Consider the following 11,854-nt stretch of genomic DNA (forward strand, 5'->3'; position numbering starts at 1 on the left):
CATTCATATCTTATTTTACCTAGTTAACATTTATTTATTTATGCATATTTTTGTATCTCTCCAACTTTAAACGATATTTTTGGTTAACTGTCCTGTAGTATACATTGGAATGATTTAAAACCAGTTTTTATTTATCCTAATAATTATAAAGGAGTGCCTTGGAAATATGTGTTTACATAATTTGTGGTCAAAACGTTTGAGACCCACTGAGATAACTAAAATTAACTATCTAAATACTCAGAGTCCTTTACCTCACTGAGCCTCTCAGTCTGACAGGAGAGCTCTCCTCCACCCTGGTTTTTAGAAACATCTAGTTCTTATATCCGTTAGCGCAGCTAGCACCAGATTCTAATAACAACAGCGCCGGTACCGGTGCGCCCTCTCCCTTGCTCGCTCTCGCTACCACGCTCGCACTTTGGCTGTGAGCTGCGGGCGCCTGATAAGCCAAATCCCCCACTTTCATCACTTACAGCGCCCATCGTACAGAGCAAATGAAACGTGTAACCGGGGTGAAAAGGGTGTTACATTGACTTAATTATGAATGTTGTTACATCAAGGCCGAACATTTGGATGAGCGCCAACGGTCAAAAATGTTTTTTCCCTCCTAGAGCTACCAGCGCAGCGCCCCCCAGATCTGGCGCCCTAGGCGACCGCCTGTGTCGCCTATGCCAGTAACACAAATACTACAAATCCACATAACAAACAATAAAAAATGAAAAACGGTCGCCACTTATTATTATTTTAAGAAAGAAAAAAATATATATATATATTTTTTTTTTTTGGTTACCTACCTGGCTAGCAGCGGCGCTCATATTTCAGCAGCGGCGCTGCGCCGCCACTATTTGTATATAGGGGAAACACTGACATGGCATTTAATTCGAACTTCATTCAGGGTCTTAATTTTCAGTAACTTTTCCTGTTGTTTTGCATTAATCAATTCAACCAACATCCGTCCTTTGCTCAGAAATCTTGCTTGTTTTATCGATCCAATTTCTTTGTGAATTGCTTTAGTCAGGGCCACTGGATGTAGCTTAGCTGCAGATTGCTCACCAAACTCCACAATCACTTTCCACTCTTCATTCTCAATCCTTTTCTTTACTTTCTTCAATTCATTCTGCGAATTAGATTCACTAAGACTGTCACATGACATGTCTATCTTCTTTCTTGAAGTCTTTTTCCTTACTTCATTCCATCCTCCTTCTCCTTCAGATGCACTTTCCATATCCTCCTCTCCAGGACTCAAAGACGCCATTCCACCAGCTGCTCTCAATCTCGCACTCACGTCAACGTTCACTCCAATCTCCGTCTACTCAGTCTCAGACCCAGCCCCACTTCAAACTTTATTTGACTTCACAGTGCCTATCATGTTTCCTGAGACGGAGTGGTGATGGTGTTTCCATTCCACTTCAGCAGCTCTGCTCTCTGTGCTGCCCCCTGCTGGTCAGGGCTGTCCACGACTGGAGCCAAACCAAACCCCATGCTGTCCAACAAGATTCAGACAGGAAGAAAACAACAAGTCCTCCAACTAATACGACCAAATAGGTCGATTGTTTTCCTCGTTTTCCGACCCATTAATACGACCCAGAGCAGCGTTTTCAATCAACGGGTGCGTCAGCCTGTATACCTTTACGACCCACGGGCGCGTTTTAAATCAACGGGAGGCGGCGTAATGACGTACAACGTCCTCGACAACTTCTGTTAACAACCATCGTTTTTCAGACACGTACACTCTTCAAAAATCACGGCTGTCTGTCGTAGAACAAAACGTGATCCGTCTCTTAAATTTGTGTCGACCACAGACCTTATTTCGAGCTATTTTCCCAAATCCTATGGAGAAATCTCATTGGTTCTGACGCGAGGGAACCGGAAGTGGTCAAATGCTAACTTACCGGGGTTTTGGACTCGTCACTGCATCAGACAACATCCATTTATTTCCCAGACAAGCTAATAAACGTGAGTAGTCAGATATCAAAAGTATATTCATTTTGGGATATGTATTATGTTGTTTTATTTTGTCGTCTAGTACAGTGACTAAGATTACTATGTTTACCTAGGAATAATGATAGCAAAGCTAAATTAGCCAAAAGTAGAATCAGCTAACGTTAACGTGAGCATGGAAGTTATGTGATCCATCGGTTCATGCGGTTGATCCAAATGTTATCAAACGTCACATTCTTTATAACTATATTAAATACTATTTATCTATTAAGTGAAGAGTGACCAGGGGTGTAATACTGCCGGAACACCGCTCCGGCACCTAAAACGGGGATGGTTGTTAGCATCTGGTGCTAGCTAGCTATGATAACGGATAGGCTAAGAGGCTAATGTACCTAATGTAATGTTTACACAGTTAACTTTAGTCTAAGTTATCTCAGTGGGTCTGAAACAGTTTGGTCACCATATATGGAAATACATATTTCCAAGGCACACTTTTATATTATTGTAATGTTCCACAATAGGAGTCGGAAATTCAAGTTCTTAGGTTCAATAGCTCCTTTGGTAGTATACAAATACAGGTTCATAGGTCACAGGTTGCAGGTCGCAGGTTCAACGTCACACAGCACCCTAAAAAAAATCGAATGAATCTAAAACATCGATGAAATCATTACAATTCATACTATTGGACATACAACAAATGCATAAAAAAACAAAACAGTAAATAGTTAAATATGCACAAAGATACATTTAAAAAAAGTATTATTCTTATCATTTTTTTTATTATTGAAATGTATACAGTTAAGTTTCATATGGGTGTTGACAGATGTATCCATAGATTTAGTTAATTTTGCCCTCAAGTGCACAAGATTGATGCATTTAACTTCACGGGGGCCTCCGGACCCCCCTAGAGGACATGAGGTCCACCCCCACTTAAAACATATTCACATGGATAAGATACTAAATACATGTGCACACTTTTTATATAGTAACCTTTGTACCTCAGCAGGAGGGAGTTAGTTTATAAAGGTCCTTCACTGATCACTTAACTATCACGCAGCTGTGTGCAGCATTTACTGTAAGAATCACACATTTATTCAATAATGCAGACTTAATAAATGACCATTCTTTGTTGATTCTGGCTGGAGTGTTAATTGACAGTAGTTACATAAGCTTCAAAACAAGCCACAACTGCGCGTGCACACGTGCAGAACTTATAGAATTAGCAATACACCCCTGGTAATGATGATTTTAGTATTATTTTCTGTGATGATGGAGCATCAACTTTTGGATCAACCAGATATTGACAGATTAGGGTTGTTCATAACAGTCACTTTAAACATGTGACTGACTCTGTATAACATTGTTTTCCTTACTCTTGTGATTTTTGTTCATCCTATCTAAAAGATAAAAAAACATGAGTTCATTGTTTTAACAAGATTTTTCACGATATAATAAAATACATGAATCCTGTAAACATTTGTAGTATAGTATTCTTATTTTTGGTATTCCCTGACATTATCTGTGTTTCTGTTACAGACGCCTACTCAAAAAGTGTGCCAGACATGCAGGCAAAGCATAGGTGTAGCAAGTAAAAAATGCAAACAATGTGGTGCCATCCAACCCTACAAAGAGAAACTCTCCAAGCAAAAAGAAAAGGTTGCACAGGAGTGGAAGGCCACGCAAAAGAAAAACCACAGTGTCAACAAAGTGTATGACTCGACACATTTACTGGTAAGCTTTTTTCTCTTGCAGATGTCAGTTATCATAAAAAAGTGTGTAAATAATCCCTGATCTTAATCTTTTTATACAAATTGTTAAATTACTGAATTGATTTATACTTTCCAACAGTCGCCCTCATTTACTTTTTAAAAATAATCCTAATTTCTTAAGTAAGTTTATGTGAGAAGTACAGACTAGTGCACGATTACTGCACTTCATGTAATGTGTTAAGCAAAATTGTTGTCACCGTTGTATTTAAAGCTGTAAAGGCATAACACATTTTTTCGAACTGATGTTAGATAGTGTTTGTACTTGCAAGCACCCAGTTTTAGTAAAACATTATTTCTTAACCAGAAGTAACATAGTTCAGGCCAGTGGTAATTCCTAGAATCAGAGCTTCAATGTACATGTTTTTCTAATTATATCTTACAAAAAAACCTGCATTTTGGTGTTTTATATTTTATTTTGGAACTTCATAGTATAGAAAACACATAATTATGTGACTATGGTTTCCAAAAGTAAAATAAATGAAATATCATATACATTTTTGAATAAATGGTAAAACCAAGAATGTCAGTGAATCAAAACCAGCCCATATTAATATAGTGCTTGAAAGACAATCAAGACCTGGAAAGAGTTAGTATTAATAAAGAGGCCCTTAAAAGCACTTTCATTAAGCTTACCAGAGTCTCTGACTTTGAGCCGTGTTCGAACAGTCCTTTAAAAATTCCCCTGTAACACCAGCTTTACATCTGAAGTGCTGTTAATGCGGAACTTTGAACCTGAAATGATATAGGTTATAGCTTGCTGACATGTTTCAAAGCTAAATGTAGCTTATTCAGATATCTGAATGTGAGAGTTAAATGGACCCATATTAGGCATGCCAGAAACTGACCATGATCAAAATCGGACAGCCCTGGCGAATATTAATTGATTATTCGCCGCCGAATTGAAACTAAGCCAGGAAAAAAAAGAAATACATAAATAATAATAAAAATAAATATAAATAAAATCGAATTTTAAAAATAATTTTCGATTATGGAGACTGTAACGAATATTCGAAAAATAGAATAATCGCTGGCATCCCTAACCCATATAAAAATAACTATGCCCATGTAAAAAAAACTCAAAGTGAACCCGAGCTCGATAAACTTCTTTTTTTTTTTACAGTTCTTTTTTAGGGGCTCCCCTAAAAGGGGTCTAAAATCACACCTGGTTAATTGTGGGGTGCCTTCCTCAATGTGCACACGTATCCAATCAGTGCATTTTTCACTTAGGCAAAATAAATGGAGTTATAATGGCTTTAGGTGTGTGAAAATGTTTAGAACTGTTGTGTACATAATATTTCTTGTTTTTTTGTGTCCATTGTGTTCCAGCTCCACAAATGGAAAATGTTAGATCGGCGTCCCATCCTCCTTCTTGCCAAGACAGGCACAAATGGTTTTTGCCGATTGCATCTGTCCATGGCAAATCGAGACAGAAGATGGTAACAATGCACTTGTTACCATAAAGAGGATTTACGAAAGCCTTATTAATGGTAAAGTATACAAATCTGCATGCTATATTTCAGCAATTTATCTGTTAACATTTTTTGTAAATTAGTTGCTCAGTTATCTGGTTTTAAATGTAAAAAAATGTGAATCACTGTTTACCAAGTAGTACAAATATGTCGTTATGTCTTGTTTTGTCAGTTAAAGGGCCCATGTCATGCTTTTCTGGTTATTACCCGTCCCCTTCTGTGTTATGAAGCTTTTCCTGCATGTAAACGGTCTGCAGAGTCACAAACCCTCAAAGTACACCCTGTAGCGAGTAAAACTCTAACACAGAAAATACCTGTCTATGCTGCTCTTTTTCAAAAAAAAATCTTCCTGAGTATAGTGACGTAACGGGCATAGTGACGTACCGGCTCACACACACTCACTCAGCCTTATCTTTTCTCAGCCGAGGCTCCGTGGATCTCCTCACGCACACACGCACTCACACTCACAGCCTGGATGTGAGTGTGTGTGTGTGTGTGTGCGCTCAGGCTGAGTTCCTCGCTGTCTCGCAGACCCCACACAGCAACCAGGAAACAACACCAGTAATCCAGCTCACACTGTCTGCTCCTCGAGCCTCAAAGGGCGGAGCAGCGAGCCCCCCAACGTCCCGCCAACACGGCACCCAGACCCCACGCAGCATTCTCATCTGTTTGTCCTTACTGGTGTCATTTCCTGGTTGCTAACAAACGCCATTGTAACACAGAATCACTGATGTTCCGCTGTTTCATTTTTAGCTGTAATTACTCAGATTATAAATGTATATGGCGGATTATACTTGGTCATTTACTCACCATGCGTCTACTTTTTTTTCTTCTCAATAGTGACTTTGGCAGTTGAACCTGAGGGCCCTTGTACCACACAGGCAGAAATGGCCGCAGACCCAGGATCAGACTTGTCTGTACCTCTTACCACCGAGACTGACACTGAGTTCACTCTCTTCCTCACTCCTGTGTCCTCCGGCCTGACTCCTGCTCTCTCCTCCGGGCTGACTCCTGCTCTCTCCTCCGGCCTGACTCCTGCTCTCTCCTCCGGGCTGACTCCTGCTCTCTCCTCCGGCCTGACTCCTGCTCTCTCCTCCGGCCTGACTCCTGCTCTCTCCTCCGGCCTGACTCCTGCTCTCTCCTCCGGGCTGACTCCTGCTCTCTCCTCCGGCCTGACTCCTGCTCTATCCTCCGGGCTGACTCCTGCTCTCTCCTCCGGCCTGACTCCTGCTCTCTCCTCCGGGCTGACTCCTGCTCTCTCCTCCGGGCTGACTCCTGCTCTCTCCTCCGGCCTGACTCCTGCTCTCTCCTCCGGCCTGACTCCTGCTCTCTCCTCCGGCCTGACTCTTGCTCTCTCCTCCGGGCTGACTCCTGCTCTCTCCTCCGGCCTGACTCCTGCTCTCTCCTCCGGCCTGACTCCTGCTCTCTCCTCCGGGCTGACTCCTGCTCTCTCCTCCGGCCTGACTCTTGCTCTCTCCTCCGGGCTGACTCCTGCTCTCTCCTCCCGGCGGACTCCTGCTCTCTCCTCCGGCCTGACTCCTGCTCTCTCCTCCGGGCTGACTCCTGCTCTCTCCTCCGGGCTGACTCCTGCTCTCTCCTCCGGGCTGACTCCTGCTCTCTCCTCCAGCCTGACTCCTGCTCTCTCCTCCGGCCTGACTCCTGCTCTCTCCTCCGGCCTGACTCCTGCTCTCTCCTCCGGGCTGACTCCTGCTCTCTCCTCAGTGTCTTCCTCACAGAAAAGAAGACCAACGAGGAATAAAGTGGCAATTAATGGTATGTGCGGGTTAATTAGTAATTATCTTATTTACATCGACTGAAACTGTGTTTGATTTTGCACATTGAATTAGTTAAAGAGAGAGAAAACAATCATCGGTACAATTAGAATACACCACCTTTTGTTTTGTTTAAGACTTTGCAGTATCAAAAGTCTCAGTGCCATTTTGAACAGTTTAATTGAGCACAATGTGATGTTAGGCAATGTTTAGGAGGTTATTGCTGAACTTCAACTTATTACCATCTTTTAATTCCTTGCAGAATGTCCCATTCATCAAGGGTCAGACACTTTCCCCTACAAAAAACTACTGAGGGAACGAATCAGGGAGGTTTGTTTAGAAAATATTTTTAAATAAATAAACAATGACAATAATGTTTCCGTGGAACCAAGTCTTATCTTATTGGATTTTCGTATACTTTGTTTAAAAGGAGTGTTTTAGTCTTAAGCATGACTGCTAATGTAAATATTGAAATTACAGTAACAATAATTTATTATTAATTTAAGGTTGAGGTACTTGTGTAATGCTTCATGTCGCATTAATGCATCATGTCCAGCCATTTATTTGTATATTACATTTTTTCTTGTAATCCTTTGTAGGTGAATTCCTATTCTTGGCAGTACAAATATTTTTTTAAATAATAATAGTATTCCAAAATATTAAACTGATGGGGAAAATGCTATTGACTATGTTACAGTCCTTCATATGTTTGAGTTAATCGTACCTACTATTATTTCAAATTATCATTTGATTTCACTGGACTTTTTGTATTTACATGTATGACATTTGAAAAAAATGAAGTTTACCTAAAATCTGTGTTTCTTTACTCAGGGCCATACCGAGGTGTTGGTGCAGTGGCAGTCTTGCTCTGGATGGTATGTATCTAATCTGAAGTTTCCTTCAGTGTAGCTGATGGGTCTGGCAGAACAGGGGCCACAAAGTAGTCTTACCAACCAACTTCATCAACCCTGAGATCACTAACTTAAACATTTTGGGTTCCTCAGCAGTAAATTGAATTTAGTTGATCACATGGGGGTGGGGAGCCATGTCATCAATGGCTCTATCAGACGTTTGCCCATAAAGTAAGACATCCAAGTTCTCTACCCTTCGTCATTCAGACATCGCGCCCTAGAAACGTTGTCTGATTGTAACACATAAGCAGGGAAGTAGCCTACATTGAAATAGAAATTAAAATATACAATAGAGTTTATCATTGATCAATATCACTAAAGGTTAAATGATTGATATGTGAGGCTGGATGGTATTTGATCTCTTTTGTAATTACTGACTTGTTACATTTGTTCTTAACAATTATACTATAAGTATAGTTAGTAGTAATAAGTAGTATTATTTCTGTGTGCAGTCTTGCAGGCAGTTGTCTAAGTTTAGTGCTGTATGTTTGGGCATTGATAAGACAGCAAATTCAAAGAATTGGTCAAATGAAACATTGACTTTGAAATAAAAAATGTACCTTGTATTATATATGATGTACGTGTTATATATAAATATATACATTATACTGCACTTTCATCATGATATTTTTGAGTGACTTAGTATATCTTCTCATTTGAAATAGCATTGTCAACATACTGTAGAACAGGGATGGGCAACTTTGAGGATAGTGAGGGCCAAAAAAAAAATTCCTCACTACCAGAGGGCCACTTCGTGACCATTCACTTCCATCGGCAGGATACTATATCCACAACATTTAAATAGCCAACTTTAGCTACTAATTTAATGAAAACAACTAAATATGTATAGGCAATAAATGTTTATTGTACCAAACACCAACACTGAGTTTAACAACGAATATTCATCTTTGTATTGTGTTTCTATGCTTCCCTCACATTCGATACATAAAACCGAGAACATATGCATTTTTTGAACTTCACCCACAGCTGGATCAGTAAGCTATACTCTTAATGAGATACTTGTGGCCTCTCCTGCTGCTGCACAATACACTGAATGTCAATCTCAACATTTGTACATCCGATTTGCATGAGATGGAACAGTGTCTCATCTGTCAGTCTGTTTCTCTCCCTTGACTTGATGTGCTTCATCATAGAGAAGTTGCTCTCGCAGATGTAAGTGCTGCCAAACATGCTGGCCATTGAGAGCGCAAAATCCCTGAGGAGTGGAAAGCGGGACTCGGGTAGCAGTCTCCAAAAGGAAATTCCCCTCTCCTGGCGCTTTGCTAGAAAGGGGTCTGACTGTAGTTCGCACATTTCAAGCTGCAACTCAGGGGGCTGCTCGATGATTGTAGCCGAGAGGGGGTTAGTGAATAACTCGATGCGTGGCTGCATGGTGTGGAAATCTTGAAAGCGCTTCTTAAACTGCTGCTGCACTGCTTCTATGTCGGCTCTGTACTTGGGTAATGTTTTCTCACATTCGGGGGCATCTTTGCGCATCTCTTCACATGACGGGAAGTGCGCCAGATTAGGATGGTCGGCTGAAAATCCGTCTTTAAACAGAGTCAGTTTAGTAACAAATGCGTTCATGTGCGCATATAGATCCGACACGGTTTGGCATCTTCCCTGTAACCGCATATTCAGGTGATTAAGATGCGAGGTAATGTCCGCAAGGAAAGCCATGTCGAGAAGAAAATCTGTATTCCTGAGTTTTGCGCAGTACGCACTTGTATCACATTGGATGGTGTCCTCCAAGAACACAGGGATTTCTGCGCGTAGCGCAAAAAACCTCTCCAAGCATTTTCCACGGCTCATCCACCTTATCTCTGTGTGCATCTGTAAATCACCGTACGCGGCGTTCACTTCATCCAAAAAGGCTATAAACTTCCTGTGATTGAGAGACCGGTTCCCTCCTCGAATGAGATTAGTAGTCTTGGTAACTAAATCCATGACATGGCTAAAGTTCATTGATTTGGCACACAGAGCCTCCTGCAATATCAAAACGAAATTTGATTTAGCCTGATTTTTTTTTTACAAAGAATGCCCACATTCAAAACCATTAGAATAGCTAACAATAATGTTACCCACCTGATGTATGATGCAGTGCAGTATTGGATAGTCAACGCCACTCTGGCGGAGGAGGCCGGCGAATCCAGTGCGCTTTCCTTGCATTGCTGGCGCACCATCGGTAACAACAGCTGAGAGCTTGTGAAATCCTCCGTGCGCACTTACAACATTTTCAACAGCGGCGAAAATATCTTGTCCTTTGGTAGTGCCATGCAAAGAAGCCAGTTTCAATAACTCCTCGTGCACTTAAAAGGAACTGTTAATGGCCCGTGTGTAGATGAGAAGCTGGCTCACATCAGTCACATCAGTGCTCTCATCCAACGCTAAGGAAAAGTATGCACAGTCATGCATGACTTGTTTTACCTTTTGTTCGACATGATTTTGTATATCAAATATTCTTCGTGTCACTGTCCGACGGGACAAAGAGACGGTTTCAAAGTTTTTAGCCATGTTGTCATCTCCGAATGCTTTAGCCATCTGGACTGCACAACTCTTCACCATTTCGCCGTCAGACAGGGACTTCTTAGCTTTAGCAAGCTCAAGGGAAACGGCATAAGACGCCGTGAGAGACGATTGCTGTGTAGTCGTGGCTCTGGTAAAAAAGTTCTGCTGCTGGCATATTTTCCCTTTTAGGTCAGCAACGATGGCGACTCTGGCAGCTCCTGTGTGCTTTTCATATTTGTCTTTATGGGTGCTGTTGTAGTGGCGACTTAAATTGTAGTCCTTCATTGCCGATTTAGTTTCAAGACACACCAAACACATAGGTTTGCCTTTGAATTCTGTAAACAGATAATCTATTTCCCATTTTGGCTGAAAGAGACGGTTTTCTAGGTCCAGTTTTCTTTTTTGGGCGCTCATGTTTCTTTTCCCGCTAACGGAGGAAAGCCGCGAGGTAAACAGAAGACAATATACACTTGGCTGCAGGCCTCATGAATTTGGGGGGAGCGCCCTCTAGCGGTGAATATTATTAATTACAAGTGGGGTCTGGTTCAAATGATTTGCTTGTTTACAACTGTGAAACCAATATATTTTTGTAAATTGACTCGCGGGCCGCACAAAGTGAGGGCGGTGGCCACATGCGGCCCGCGGGCCGCCAGTTGCCCATCCCTGCTGTAGAACTACATATTCCAAAAAGTAATACTTTTTGCTGTGTCAGTATTGTCATACTGATATTCTGTACAAACTGTGAAGTCCATTGAGACAAATGTAACATTTGTGATATTGGGCTATATAAATAAACATTGATTGATTGATTGATTGACTGTTTCTGTTTTACAGTGGGGCGAAGTGGAAAAATTCCTGGGAGCCAAAGGAAAACTTTTCCAGTTAAATATGGCTGACTTTTTTTTCTTCTATTTTGGAGTAATAAAATACATATAAAAAAAACATCTATGTAAGTGTTGTGCCTATTTGTGTTCTTATGTTATCAGTGAGCTGAAGCCAAGACAAATACAAATATGTTTTAAGTGTATCCATACAAACTCATTCTCTAAAACTGTCATGATTGGTCTGTTGTGAATGACACCCATGAGGAAAAAGGTCCTATACATTATATCACATCGGCAGGGCTGTGATGTGATGAGGCCCTCGCGAGCGTCGACGGGGGGGTGGTGTGTAAACCCTGGACACACCAAGCCGATTACAGCTAGTGGAGCCTCGCAGCAGAAACTGTGGCGCGCTCAATTGCGCCGCATTTGCGCATCAGATGAGGCTCCCTCCACAAGATGAGGGCGAGAGGCAGACGCAGTCTGTGTGATCGGCGTGTATGGAGGGGCGGGCCTGCACATCGGCATATCACAGACTGGTGCATACATTGTACAGGCGGCAATTTGAAATGGAACGCAGCCCACACACGGCAGACAAACCCAAACACTTTTGGAACACGCCACCTCCAGACACATTAACATGCACTCCCCTAACTTTCCCCTAAT

At 41.6% G+C, this 11,854-nt stretch overlaps 2 long non-coding RNA genes across 4 annotated transcripts; both read left to right on the forward strand.

Moving 5' to 3' along the window:
• The first annotated feature begins 1,005 nt into the window (after nt 1–1,005).
• On the forward strand, nt 1,006–6,398 carry LOC307044779. 2 transcript variants are annotated; one of them, XR_013809688.1, is made up of 4 exons: nt 1,007–1,953; nt 3,475–3,669; nt 5,034–5,194; nt 5,599–6,398. It is a non-coding gene; the product is annotated as an uncharacterized lncRNA (long non-coding RNA). The 2 variants fall into 2 exon arrangements; XR_013809687.1 differs by having other exon boundaries at nt 1,006–3,669; nt 5,599–6,397.
• Nucleotides 6,399–6,670: 272 nt separating this feature from the next.
• LOC307038775 lies at nt 6,671–11,562 on the forward strand. Of its 2 annotated transcripts, XR_013808094.1 has the most exons (4): nt 6,671–6,949; nt 7,211–7,278; nt 7,780–7,823; nt 11,202–11,562. It is a non-coding gene; the product is annotated as an uncharacterized lncRNA (long non-coding RNA). The 2 variants fall into 2 exon arrangements; XR_013808095.1 differs by having other exon boundaries at nt 6,683–6,949; nt 7,211–7,823; nt 11,202–11,543.
• The last annotated feature ends 292 nt before the right edge of the window (nt 11,563–11,854 follow it).

The sequence above is a fragment of the Notothenia rossii genome (genome assembly GCF_949606895.1).
Source record: "Notothenia rossii genome assembly, chromosome: 1".
NCBI classification, from domain to species: domain Eukaryota; kingdom Metazoa; phylum Chordata; class Actinopteri; order Perciformes; family Nototheniidae; genus Notothenia; species Notothenia rossii.